The sequence below is a fragment of the Corvus hawaiiensis genome, chromosome Z (assembly GCF_020740725.1).
Source record: "Corvus hawaiiensis isolate bCorHaw1 chromosome Z, bCorHaw1.pri.cur, whole genome shotgun sequence".
Taxonomy (NCBI): domain Eukaryota; kingdom Metazoa; phylum Chordata; class Aves; order Passeriformes; family Corvidae; genus Corvus; species Corvus hawaiiensis.
The window spans coordinates 53,276,677-53,291,325 of NC_063255.1; the positions used below are offsets into that span (position 1 = coordinate 53,276,677).

Below are 14,649 nucleotides of genomic sequence, written 5' to 3' on the forward strand. Positions count from 1 at the left end.
AAATCCTCCCTGAGAGGTAAAAGCTGCTTCCAGTTCAGTTTTAGATAGCTACACTTTTTGGCTGAAAAATGGATGTGAGTAATGAGACCTTGTTGATCTTCCGTAGGCCATAAATGTCTTTCCTGTTAGCAGCACTGCAGAAGCTATTCCAGCCATTGTTCAGGTTTGTGGAAAATGTGTGTGTGTTGTGTGCACACACATACATGATGACATAGGTTTGCTACAGTATGGTACGTATTGATCTCTGAATTTATCTTATGTGAAGGCAGCAATTGTCTTTTGTGTTCACTGCAATTCTTTCGCCAATATGTAAAAAATTTGGAAAAACCTTGCATTTCACCACTGTCTGAAGAATTGGGGCAGCATATTAGCTATGAAAAATAAAAGATACAGAAAAAAATCTTGTGAAATCATTCCTTTGAAGCTGAAATAAAAACATTGTTATGCCCAGAGATTAATTATGAATAATCGGATTCTGACTTTAATCTGTTCAGTTAAGGGGGGAAGCATGGATGGGTTGGGGAAGAATATTTTTCCATCTTAAAATGATCAAAGTATTTTTGTGTATTTGCAGAAATTGGTGGAGACATGACAGTCAGAGATGGGGCAAAAGGCTACCAGTTCAGAATAAATAATGGCATCAGATGAAACATGGAACAAATAAGGAAAAAAATGGAAGGAACTTGTACTGGAAGTCATGCAAAATCCTGCATGGCTTTGTAGAAAATAGTAAACTCTCAGTTTCTCCATAATGACCCAGCTAACTCTGTTGGAAGCCAGTTGTCTTCAGTTTTCATCTCTGCAGATATAAAAACGTCACAATGTAAAAATAATACTTGTACAAAAAAATTGTAACAATGGCCAAGGGCTGTTTGCTCAATGCCTATGCTATGCAGTTGGACTTTGTATATATTCTTTTGGTTGTAGATTTCATTATTAATTTCAAAGTTTCTCACCATCCTTTTTGAAACTCGTGCACCAGTGAGCCAGAAGTTCAGTCCTGGAGGAAAGGAATGAAGAAACAATGTGTTCAGGCCAGAGATGTATTTTTATTAGAGGGCAATACTGGGAATGAGTAATGTTTGTTGTTTTTTTAACCTGCTGATGGATCTGGTAAGTGTAAGGCAAAGCTGGAGATAACTTTGTCTCCAGCATGCTCCATTTATTAGCCAACAAGGAAACTGCTTACTAGCAGGCATTGTAAGATTGAAAAGACAACAAATACCACAAACTTTTCAACACACACTCTGAAAAGTGTCCCTGTGTATAGAGCTGTCAGCCTGCAGCCCAATAGCAGAGCCTAAGCCTGCGCCTTACAGTAATCCACATGGCACATTGGCCTGAGCTGCATCTCTCCATAGCCTCGTGATTCCTGCCTGCCTTCCCTATCAAGCACCTTTAGCCTGCAATTATTACCTACACTGTTAAGGACAAGCAACATTCTTCCTTCATGGCTTTTCCTCCCTCTCAGCCTTCACTGTGGTGATCTGTGGTTTCATTTTTTTGGCATAACCTTACACCAGGAAGAAACTGTCAGAAAAGTATAGATCAGTTTTAGAGTCAGTTTGGGGTTTTGTGTTTGTAAGGACTCACACTTTTTTCATACCCAGGTTTCAATTACAGGTTATCATCCAAGAACAAGGCTCAGTGCTCTTATGTGTATGGAATGCCCGTGGCTTTTCCAGTTCTCGGCACTTCTTCAGATACAGGAAAAAAAAGCCAGATTAAATGTTGAGAATGCAGTACAAGTCTCACTTTCCTTCATTTAGAGTGTAACAAGACCCAGTGACTGCTGAAGCAATGAATCACCACCATTTACATATACAGGTCAGCAGGGAGCATTCTCTCATAGCTGAGAGCATCCCTGCAGTCAACACTTTGCTCCTCCCATGGCAGCCACCTCTCGGCAAACCCAGCCCAATACATACATTCCTATTCGTGGTCCCTTAACCAGCACACAGGCGGTGTGGTGAGGAGGCCACAGTTTTCACCGCTGGGAGGAGACCTGACCCATGCAGGGACCCTTCCCTCTTGAGAGGTGTACCCCCACCGCTCGGCTGGCTGCAGCCCTGCGGGGGAAAGAGGTGTTCCCCTTTTATGTTGTCATTTCTCTCTGAAGCCAGTCAGAAGTCAGTGGTGGACCCAGGGTGCGGTCTTGGAGTTCAGATTCTGGTGACAAGCAAGAACACTTCATCTAGTCCTTGTACGAGTGGTGTTTGCAGAAAGGGGGAGGTGTTCCCACCTTTCCAAGGTCACGATGCTTTGCATGGAAGTGCTTTCACTCTAACTAAACTCGGTGGAGGGTGAGTTGGGAAGGAAAGGACCTTCTCCACCCGACTTGAAGCGAGGGAGAGGAATCTCAGCGCTCGCACCGCACGTTTGGGAAGAGGGCTGGGCTGGCTGCGGGCGGACGGGCGGGCGGAGGAGCGCGGGTCGTGCTGCCGAGGGTGCATCACCGCGCCCGAGCGCCGTGCCGGGAACACAGTGTTCCCTGCCCGCCCCTGAACTGCGAGTGAACTTCCCCAGCCCGCGGTGCACCGGGGACCGCGCAGATACACCCCGGGGGGCGGGAACGGAGGCAGGGAACAAGAACAGCAGGAGGGGTGGAGGGAAGGAAGTTCCAAAAGGGTTTATTTCATCGTAAGTACTCAAGGTGGAGTGTTGTTTGAGTTTGCTTTTTTTTTTTTAAATTTGTTTTGGGGTATGGGGCTTTTTGTTTTGTTTTAGTGGTTTTTGTTTTGTGGTTTTTTGTTGTTGTTGGGTTTTTTTTGTTTGCTTTTTTAAATCTGTGTGTGTGTGTTTTCTTTATAAGTTAAAAAAAAGGCAACCAAAACAAAACAAAACAAAATGCAAGGCAATCAGCATCCCTAAGCAAACATACTTTCAGAAAAGATGTAGAAAAAGAAAAAGACATTGCTTTTACAGAAACAGATTTATGGCACTTTTGTTTTTTTTTTGACTTCCTGCCATTGTTAAATAAGTACTTTTCCTTTACTCTTCTCCCTGCCCTGAACATTATAATTATGTTTCCTTCCCAAAGGAAACCGAAAGTGCTGTGACCCCACCTAAGAAAGAAAAGACCAAAGGTTTGACAAAGACCTCATCCCCACAAGTTGTTTTATTTTTATAAGAGTGCCTTTAAAGCAGGTATCTGTCAGAGGTTTTGTGCCATTGTGATGCAGATCTCGGGGAAGGTTTTGTGCCCGTGAGAAGTGCAGAGGAGCAAATCAAGCAGTTTCAGGCTGCAGCAGGTCAATGTGTCAGCAGGCTCAGAAGCATGGACATGTTCCTTGGGACTGCATTACTAGGGTTTTCTCTGTGAAAGCTTTGTTAAAAGGGATTAGCAGCACACCTGGGCATTTTCCTTGTTTAGATCTGTGCCAATCTTGGATCAAAATGAATAAGTCTTGAGAGATTTTGGTAGCTATTTTGTATAAGTGCCTAGATTTCATGAAAGCATCACAGCTTTTGGAAGACTTTTTTACCTTTCTCTGATTTGGTTCCATTATGGAGAGTGTAGAGGTAACCCATGGACTTACTGTATGGTATTCTACACAGTAGCTAAAGTCACCACCTAGTCCAGTTTAAGTGACTTTCCATTTATTATTCAGAGCTATCTGGACACCATCTGCATATTTTGGGCTTGTTTTTTTAGGGGTTTTTTGTAATAAATTGGGATTTATATTACTGATATGTTATATCCTTAGTGTGTTCCAGTCCATTAATCACCTCATAAAATCCTTTAAAAATATTGGGTTTAGCCTGTTCAGTAGCTAAATGATGCAGCCTCTTGCAGTCTGCAGTTCAACCTGAGGGAGCAATAACCTTTTTTCTCTTGTTTTACTACTGTACTACCCTGAATATAAGATAAGCCTCTTGCCTGTCAAATGTGAAAACATGCAGAAAACCCCCACCACTCTCACTTTGGAATTCTTTCCCTGTGTACTGTGAGACAGGTTATGCCATGTGCCCTTTAAAGTCTGTGCAGGTTGCATCCTGGCAGATGCCATCAGCAAATGCAAGGACAACCTCCCAGGTGGCACTTGCTCCAAGCCTTGGTCCAAAAGGGGGTGGACGCACAGCAGCACCTTTTGGTCTGATTTGCACCGTTTGATGCCCAACAGTGCACTGGAGCTGAAGCAACCACTGCAGCCTTGTTACAGGCTGTAAGGCCATGCACGAGTGGGGCCTGCCTGCTGGCCCTGCCTGACGCATTCCTTGCCTGCCAGAGAAGGAGATTCCCACTGTGGCGCCTTGTTGGAACACATCTGTCTTCCTCCTTCCCTTTCCAATATAGGAACCCCTTGCCCTTGTCCTTGTCCCTCAGATATTCTTCTCCTCCTTCTTTTCATCCTTTATCTTCCAGCTGCAGTGGCCTTTGGCTTTTCTCAGATATTAGTGCCTAGCACTACACTGGCAGCTGCTTCTTATCAATTCCTGTGTTCATTTCATCAATCTTATGATTTTATCTTATCCACAGCCCTTGAAAGCTGCTTTAGACCTCTTTCCTCATGTTTGCAAGGCTGCTGTGCCATAACTACGCCAAAAGTACAAGGCTGCTTCCTTTCTATGAAGCAGCCATGTTATATGGGCTGTGGCCCAGGATTTATGAGCAGAAATGACCATTGCCCAGGATGGGGAGACAGATGGGCTCAACACAACTGGACCGCTGCAGTGGCAGGCTGTAAACCCTTCAGAGGAAATACAGAGGGAAGGAAAGGTGGTGGTGCTGCACTCCTTGCTCAGCGCTCTGCTGCACCCCAGCCGCTCCCGCGCTGCCCCGCGCACTCCGGGCCGCCGGCTCTCCCTGGCACATCCTCACACCGCCCTGCTGACACATTTTGCCATTTCTAGCAAAGTCAGTGGCCGCTGGATGTCACTGTTTGATCTCCGACAGAAAGACACACGGACACTTTTCTCTGTCTCGAAATAGAGGAACTGGCATCCTTGAGAACACAACCAAAGAAACAAACCAAATAAATCCAACCAAAAAGACACAGCTTACCGGCCCAGCCCAGGACAGCTGTTTGTGGCATTCCTTCCTGGAAGAGCAGGTGATACAGGAGCAGCGCGGAACAAGCAGGGCCCCTGCTCTAAGAGGGATGACACTGCAATGCTGCTATTGCTGGCTGGACCGCAGGGAACATCGGCTGAGGTACTCGATCAGTTTCGGGTCTGTGAACTCTGTACACTTAGAGAAGCGATGAGGACTTCTTTCCATATGCAGCACTAGGAGATGGTAGGTCATTTTGGCACTGGCCATCTAAGGTAGAAGCAGAACATTCCCCCCTCCAGTCCTTTCTCAGATTATCTCATCTCCTCTAACAGAAATCTGTGTGGCAGATACTCAGCTTTCCACTTTTCCACTTTTCATTCTCCCTGCTTGAAAGCTGCACTTGCAGACCACTCAAAGTTTGGAGACACTGGATTGAAGCAGGTCCTGCAACCTGGATTTGTTGCTCTGGCCTACGAGGTGTAAAAATGTCACACAATCCTGCACTACTGAAGCCACAACACCTTTCCCTGCAAAGGCTTGCCCTGGCTTTAAACCGGGCCTGGGCGCGGAAAGGCTGAGAAGTGAAAGGTTGTCTGTATGAAAATATTTTTCCCTCAAGGGACTTCCAGACATCTGTTGAGCCAGGGAGCCACAGAAAAAGGCTGTAGTGACCATGTGCTGAGCACCTGGCATCTCTCTTGCACTGGGGTGTGCTGAGGAGCCCTGTCCTTGGGGGTTGTTAATCAGAGGACAGCATCCCTGAAGGACAGGGAGATACGATAACTGTGTCCTTCTCATTTTCTGAATTTCTGGCACCGTGTTCTTGTGTGCTGTAAGGCTGAGCACTCAGCATGGATGGAAGTCAGTGGGAGTTGCCTTCTGAGCAGCTCAGGAGGACTACAAAGATGTCCTGAGGTTGTGCAAGGAGAACATCACAAGGGACAAATCCCAACCGGAACTGGATGCTGGGGGAAACGAGAGGACAAAGGAGGAGAAAAGGCTGAGGTACTTCATGCTTTCTTTGCTTCAGTCTTGAACAAGACCAAGTTGTTCTCCAGGTACCCGGGCCCCTGAGCCAGAAGACAGGGGCAGGGAGCAGAACAAAGCTCCCAAAATCCAAGGGGAAATGATTGGAGCTACACCACTTAGACACATACAAGTCTGTGGGGCCAGAGGGAATTCACAGGAAGGTAGTGAGGGAAATGGCAGAAGTGCTCACCAAGCCACTTGCCATCATTTACCAGCAGTCCTGGCCAACTGGAGAGGTCCCAGGTGACTGGAAGTTAGCAAAACTGATGCCCATCCACAAGCTTCACTTGGGCACTGGGGAGGTCACACAGCAGATCCTCTTCAGAGCTGTCACACGGCACGTGCAGAACGACCAGGGGATCAGGGCCAGCCCACAGGGCTTCCTGAAAGGCAGGTGCTGCTTGACCAGCCTGATCTCCCTTTAGGACCAGGGGACCCACCCAGTGGATGAGGAACAGGCTGTGGGTGTTGTCTGCCTGGATCACTGTAAAATCCTTGACGGTTTTTCCTACAGAATTCTCTGGGAGAAAGTGGCTGTGGCTGCTGCGGCTTGGAGGGGTGCACTGCTCACTGAGTTAAAAACTGGCTGGTTGGCCAGGCTCAGAGAGTGGTGCTGAGTGGAGCTGCATCCAGCTGGCAGCCAGTCTCCTGTGGTGCTGCCCAGTCCTGGGGCCAGTCCTGCTTACCACCTGTGTTGATGGTCTGGATGAGGGCATGGAGTGCACCCTCAGTGAGTGTGCCGTGACACCAAGTTGGGCAGGAGTGCTGATCTGCTGGAGGGCAGGAAGGCTCTGCAGGGGCCCTAGGGAGACTGGATTGATGGGAGGCGGCCAGTGGTGTGAGGTTCAACAAGCCAAAGTGCTGGATGCTGCCCTTGGGCCACAACAGTCCCCTGCAGAGTTACAGGGCCTGGGGCAGAGAGGCTGGAAAGCTGCCCAGTAGCAAAAGAGCTGGGGGTGTTGGCCCACAAGCAGCTGGATATGAGCCAGTGTGTGCCCAGGTGGGCAAAAAGGCCACTGGCATCCTGCCTTGGATTAGCAGTAGTGTGGCCAGCAGGACCAGAGCAGGGATTTGTCCCCCTGTACCCGGCACTGGTGAGGCAGCACCAGGAATCCGGCCTTCAGTTTTGGGCCCCACACCACAAGACACCGGGGGGCTGGAGCAAGTCCAGAGAGGGGCCACAAAGCTGGGGAAGGGCTGGGGGCTCAAGACTGATGAGGAGGAGCTGAGGGAGCTGTGTCTGTTCAGCGTGCAGCAAAGGAGGCTTAGAGGGGCCTTCTCACTCTCTAGAACTACCTTAGGGGAGGTTGTAGTGAGGTGGGGGCTGGCTGCTCCAGGGAAGAGGTGACAGGACAAGAGCAAATGGCCTCAGGTTGTGCTGGGGGAGGTTTATATTGGCTCTTAAGAAAAAGTTTTTCACTGAAGGGTTTGTCAAGCGTTGAAACGGGCTGCTCGTGGTGATGCCATGAAGATTTTTTGCCTTTTCTTTTATACCCCTGTTACACCTTTTTTACAACTTCTGTATTCCTAGTGCTTTTTCCCTACATTCTTGGGTTTGTTTGTCAAGCTAAGAGACTAAACATTTTAGAAGCTTCGTAGCTAGGGATCAGTGTGCCCCAGACCCCAAGGTCCTCTCCAGAACACATTCTGTAAACCAAGATAGAACCATCCAGGGGAAGGTTCCTTGGGGAGGGGGCCTCATTCAAGCCTCTCATTGGGGAATCTTTGATAGATATGCTAATTAGTAAAACCTATAATGTTATACCCGATCTTTTGGGGCACACTCAGCAGAGTGCATTTTGATGCATATGACCTGGACGTGGGCACCTAAGGATCCTTAAAATAAATACCAAGGTAAAATCCCTTTTCCCCTTCTAACCGTGTATGACTCTTGATTTTAAGACCAGGAAAAGGCATCAATGGAAACACTGAAAACACCATGCCTGGAGGTATATGAAAGATGTTTGGATGTGGTGTTTAGGGACATGGGTTACTGGTGCACTTGGCAGAGTCAGGTTTTTGGTTGGACTGGATGATCTTTGTGGTTATTTCCAACCAAAATGATTCCATGATTCTGTGATTCAGAAGCACAGGGCTCCAGGAAGTTACTTGGGCTTTGGTGCCTGCGGTCCCCTGAACCCGGGCAGCATTGTGGCCATTGTGAGGAAACAAGAGCTTTACTCTCCATGCTCTGAGCCTGCAGGCAGTTCTGATCAAGCATCTGTGCAGCTGATTTGGATGAGGGAGTTGATCTGCCAGAAGAATGGTCTTTTCTGGGTTGTTCTTCTCCTGAATGGGGCAGTGACGTGACTGAGTTCAGAGAGTACAGAGTGTGGGGTAGGGAGGAGAAGGATGTAAGGTGAACAGAGGTGGAACAGAGGTCTGGAATTAATCGGTGGTCTGGCTAAGGGTCTTTGATTAGGCACATTAGCCTCCAGGACATGGATTTGTGTTTCTGGTGCCAGGGAGTGTTGAACTTAAGCCCTGGACAAGAAGTCAGGGTTTAAGGTACAGCTGTCTTTCCAGCATGTAATATATAGATAACTGTATTTGATATGTGTTTATGGATTTATATATTTTGTGTTCTTCTTGACAGTTTGTAAAAACAGGATTATGCCCTCATGGAACTGTTGTTTTGTTATGTTTTGTTGTTATGTGGTATTCCTGCTAGTTGCAACAAGTGCTTTTTCTGATGGTTGGGGTTTTTTTCATCAGATAGATTGTTTTTACATCTGCAGTAGGGGTTGGCACGTTTCATTGCGACTCTGCTTTGCCTTCATGTCCTTCTCTGCACATATAATTGCCTGGGCTCAGTTTTCCAAGACTTAATAATATCTTGCCCTTAGATTCCCAATTTACACAAATCCTGCAAAGATCCTTTATTCTTCAGATAGATGAGACTATTTGTCATAATAATTTTGCTTAGTCCTGATTACTGGCTATGACACAAACTAATTTAATCCCTAATTACTCCACTTGATAGCTCTTTAAATTCAGAGGGTTTTGTCTTATTCATTAAGGTGTTGTGGCACTTGAATTTTGTAAGGGAAATGTTTCTTCTCCAAGTGAATTTTTTTGAAAGGGCAGCAACTCTCAAATTTTATACCCTTGGAAGTAGACTATAGGTCTCAAACAGCTCTGAGCTTGCTGTATGCAGCAGTGTGGAAGAACTCATTATGAATTATTTTCCTCCAGTATCACTTTATTTGGAATAATGGGAAGTGTTGCAACCATTTCTGACAATCTTGTCAAGTTTCCTCCCAGCTGGGAAGTTGTAGGCAAATTTATTTTCTCTGTTTTCAGTTGTCTTTGCATAATTAATTTGGCACAAAACCAGAATGGCCCCACTGTCTAACATGGAGCAAGACTGTTCAAGGTAGAGGGAATTATCAGCTCAGTTGATTGCTCACATCAAGCTGTTATTTTTCCCAATGTCAAGGCCTCCAGCTGGGTGGGCCAACCACCTCCTCTGCGCTGTGTTGCTCTCTGCCTTGGAGGTAGAGCTATCCGGGTAGACAGCCACTTGCAGTTAGTCATCTCTATGGTGATGACAACCGATGCTCTCCACATTGATGAGAGAGAAGGCAACACTGCCTTCCATGTATTATAGCATCAGTAAAAAATAACCAGATGGAAGGGAGAATTGCAGAAAAGGATAAGTGATCAATGCTCTTTGTTTCTATCTTGCCCCTTGTTTCTATCTGCAGGTCCAGAGATGTAAATGAATGAAAAGGTCATAATTATTTTCTTTTTCAGAAGTGAGGCTACTATCTGTGTCTGGGAAGGACCCAGCTGTGTGCTATCAGCGCGAGGCACTGTGGTCAGGGTGAACTCAGATGCGCGGAATCCTGGGGGAGTACACAGTGCAATGTCCTTTGATGCCACTTAAAGATCAGAATATTGTGTCCTTTCTCTCCCAGAATAGCTCTGCTCTGTCATCTGGCTCCCTTCATGTAAGGGTTCAGTGCTTCCATTAATAAGACTTTGTCCACCCTCTTTCCTGGCTTTTTCAACTATTGAATCCTTGTCTGCTGTAGGGGCAAGTAGGGTACTGATGGCTATCTACAGCTCTTGTCCCTCCCCCTTGTGCTTTGTTTGGAGGAACCAAATGAACAATTTCCCTAAGACCTGACAGTAAGAAATTTCATTTCTGTAGTGGGGAATGTTTGTATTGGAACACCAAAAATGTAATTAAGATGTTAAACATGTATGAATATGCATGTTAAATATCTATGTGCACATAAAAATATATGTGCAAACTTACTTTATATGTGGCTATTATAGAGTTTTATCTTCCTCTCTATGTGCTTTTTGAGAGACAATAGTTGATGACTTGATGAAAATTTCTCATATAATTAGCCCATCAGAATGGATCACTAATCCTCGTTTCAATTGCTTATTCAGAACTGTTCCAGTTCTTGCATCCGTTCCCTACAGTCATCTCTAGGCCTTAGCTTTAGCATGAGATCTTTAGCCTTAATGACAGCATATAGGTCTGGCTGAAGTCGTCTTCTTCTTTTCCAGAAGACAGACAAACTTCTTTTGTGATCAGTCATTGGAAGCTCATGCAAACTTGCATCAGAAGGCTGAGCAGTGTTACACCATGTCACATTTTGGTTTTTTTAAAAACTCCTGGATAGGGGTATAGGGATGCTTTTAATCTCTTCCAGGTTTTTTGAATATATAATGTATATTCTGTGGAATCTATGTGAAACCAGATTTAACAGGTCTGGCAAGGCAGAATTTTCTTGTGAAGAGTTCTTCATCCTGAGAAGAAGCTGCAAAAGAGCCAGTAGGAATTGCTTGTGGTGGTGCAGCAAGTGTTGAAAATCAGGGAACTTACTCAAATGTCTGAATGTGAATATAGATGCCTAGTTTTGAAATATCTGGCAATGATAAAGTAAACTTAGGAATTTTTACAAGAAGTGCCCGCTATCTGTATCATGATGTGAACTTTGAACCAAAGCTGCTCAACTATGGTGAATATAATCTTTGACTTACTTAGCAAAACTGTATATGTAAAAAATCATGTTCCAATTACCTGAAACTATTTCTTCTCCCACTCCCCCCAGAGATAACACAGAAGTTTTAATACTTTTTTAGAATAAGTTGGGCCAAGCAAAAGTTAAAGTAGTAATAGTTTACGAGTCTGGCTACTAGATTTGTATCTCACCTTTACAGCGACAGCAGGTGGAAGGTGTCTTCCACTTAGAGTCATTGAAAAGGACATTTTTGAGAATGTTTTTATGGCAGCCACATAGAAGTTTTGAAGAAAAGGCAGAAGAGAAACTCTGGCTATTTGCCTTCTTTCTCCTGGTACATAGTACAGTCCAATAGCTTTTAAATAATTTGCAGTTTCAGATAAAAGGCTGATTTTCCTGAAAATTAAACTAATTTTGTATTTTTTTTCAAGAATGAAAAAGAGTCATTAAGACCTCTATAACTGTCATGCTCTACAATAGACAAAGCTCTTTTATGGATCAGATACAGCCTGTACATAGAGCAGGTGACAAAATGTGCTTGAAAGAGAACAGGATGCTTAATAGATTTATGCCTAGCTTTGTTATGTTTGGATATTCGGTTTTTGTGTTGCCGCCAAATATGCTATTTTAGGCTCCCAGGTTTCTCCAGTACCACTTGAACTGAGCACTTTGTGCTTTAACCCCTCTGAGAGGCAACAAACAGGAGGATAGAATGCCCTGTCTATTTCAAATGCTACATGCAGACAAAAACAAGATACCAGGTCATTTACCCAAACCATGGGTTATACCCTCTGCCTGGGCTTGCACTCCTTGCAGGGTCCTCTCAGGGAGAGACACAGCTGCATCCCAGGCTGTTGCTGCTCACAGTCACCTCTGGGTGAAGCAGAGCTGCTGTTCCTGCTCTGTGCTTGGGTTAGGACAGAGGTGAGGAGCCCAGGGTGGGGAGGAGGACCTCTCTATGCAGCACCTGTGTGGGTATCAGCTAAAAACCAGGCACGGACTTTACAAGCCAGCATGATAAGGGAGTGTAGGAAACACACAGACAAGTAGAAGGAAGAAATTTGACAGCATCAGGTCACTCCATCAACAACCTGACTAGATGAGTTTTCTGTAGGCATTGACCCTTGAATATAACCTTAAAGGACTTTTGATAGAGTAATGAGATCCCTTAGAACTCCTTCCCAGGCATGGAAAACAGCCTATAAGGGAGGCTGGCATTATGATTGACTGGGGAAATACAGAACAGGCAGGGGCATGAAAATGAAAATAAATACAAGATCTAGAGGTGAGAATGGCAGTCGTTTTTGTGCAGTCAAATCCACAACATATGATCCTCTCCTCTGATTGCTGGTCACTACTGAGAGTCTGTGATGGCAGCAAGGCAAATGTGCCTCAGACCAGCAGGTAATTGTCTACTGTGGAAGTTCGGATTTTAGAGTTTATGAGGTTGTGGTTTCATTAGCAAGTTTGGACTTAAACTCTCTCCCTAGCCACTCTGTGGTTTCCTATTGTAGTTTATAATTTTGTACAGCAGTAAACAGAGGAGAAGGCAGCCCCCAGTCTACTGATGGACCAGTTTAGATGCTTTCAGTATGGGCTATAACATTAAAACCAGGTCATAAATTTGAGGTCACAATCAACTTGAAAGTCCTGTTTTCTTTCTGACATAGTTTTCCATATTGCTGCCAATAAATAAAGATGAGATTCTTTCAGTTGCAGCACCAGCTGTACTGTTTAGTTAACATTTCTATATTAGTTGTAACTTCTAGATTAACTTACCTTTTACCTTTTCCTCAGGATATTGTGTTGGCTTTTATATGGGTCTTTCACAACAGTGCAGGAGTTAAGGGCTCTCAGAATCTACTGGAACTCTTTAAAACTAGTTTCAGTTGTTCAAAAACTAAATTTTGAGTTGTGTATCTCCTTTTAGAGTCTGTGTATCATGTGAATTCAAACTCTGACCTAATTTTTTTTCTCTTTTTATCTGAAGGTAGGCCAGGATTAGCACTGCTGAAGAGAAATGAAATATAATTGATGTGAACTTAAAGGTAAGAAAGATTCCTTTCAGGCATATTCCCTCTCAGATTTTTGGCAACACAGAGAGCCTTCACTTTCTAGCAATTCAATTTCTTGCAATTGAAGTAAACTGCCTGAGACTCAGAGCTATTGCTCATAGAATCATTTTTCGTCTTCCCAGCCTTCTTCGATGTCTGAGAAGTAGGATGTAGGGACAAGGATGAATGGATGGAGGAGAGAGGTGGGGCTGGGAGCTGGGCAGGGGCATCTGTGGGGGAGCTGGTGGAGGGGAGCTGTTAGGCTGCCTGTTGTTAATTGTGAAAGGAGAAGGCCTGGCACCCCATCCTGACTTCTGACCCCGTAGGTGACACCAGCTTCTACCAGTCACTCTATTAGCTCAAGCATAAATCTCCCATACTGCAAGCTCCATCTATGCTGTAATTCTATATCCTACATATGAATGGGCTGCACTTTGAGGTGCCCATAGAGCCTCAGTTAGACCTCTGAGTTTTGTGTCCTCAGCAGATTTAATTATATGATTATATACCATATTATCCATGGGATTTTGCCTCAGACTGTGCACGAGATGGAATTGCTTTGGGGATGAATAAGAGGTGTGCAGCAAAGGAACACATTGTCTGCTGGAGTCAGATTTCATTTCTTTCTGGAGTCTGAATAAAGCTGATTGGTATCTAACAACACTTCATGTGGGGAGAAATGGATTTGGGTTTTGATGTGGCTTTTAGAAATTTTCTTCTTGAATGGGTATTAGAATTTCTTTTTTTTTTTTGCTTCCTTGATGCCTGATGCATAAACTGATGATGACAAAATCCTTCCAGTCCTGGTGCTTTTAAATGAAGCCTCCCTTCCCCTGCCTAGCTCACAAGGAGGTGGACAAGGCTGGAGGGGAGGCAGATGGCAGCATGTACAGACAGGGAGGAAAATGGTCTGGTTTTGGGTGAGCTATTGAAGAAGGACTGTTTATGCTTCTGCAGTTTTTCTACATCCTAAATAGTATTTAATTTTCCTAAAGGGACATTTTCTGTCACAAAATACCTCCCCTGGAAAACTTCCAGTCAGTGGTCCTGATTGACACAGGAGATTCCAGGAAAAGAAAAGAAAATCTGATGGAGAAGACTGGGGTCTGTTCATATTTCTGCCATAAAGCTGTGATGGTTTTGGTTAAGTTGTTGTGTATTAAATCTCCACAGTCACCAAATCTCCCCTGTTCTCCAGACAGATGGGTTGAGGCCATTTGTAAAGGCAACATATGTTCACAGATGTAGAAAAAAACACCAAGCATACCTAAATTCAGTATAAAACACTCCAGAGGTCTAGAAGTCTGGACGACAAGTTTTCCAAATTGGGTTTTCACAATTACAGGCCTTTTGGTAAATTGATACTATCAGTATTTATTCATGTTGAAGTTGTTATGGAAATAATTAATGAACTTGATAATTTAAAGTTACTGTCACAGAAAAAGTCATAATGACATAATGAGAAGTTGAACTTCGAGAGCAGACTGAGAAAGATGTGTGGGGATTGATGAGAAAACAGCATAGCTGCTCATACTTTAAACCAATGCTATGGCTGATTTGGGGCAGGAGGGAAAAGTATTTGAACAAA

The 14,649-nt window shown here is 44.6% G+C and overlaps 1 long non-coding RNA gene across 1 annotated transcript; it reads left to right on the forward strand.

Annotated features, from left to right (window-relative positions):
* Nucleotides 1-2,419: 2,419 nt before the first annotated feature.
* LOC125320583 lies at nucleotides 2,420-14,209 on the forward strand. The gene is made up of 3 exons (XR_007201202.1): nucleotides 2,420-2,640; nucleotides 12,998-13,055; nucleotides 14,057-14,209. It is a non-coding gene; the product is annotated as an uncharacterized LOC125320583 (long non-coding RNA).
* The last annotated feature ends 440 nt before the right edge of the window (nucleotides 14,210-14,649 follow it).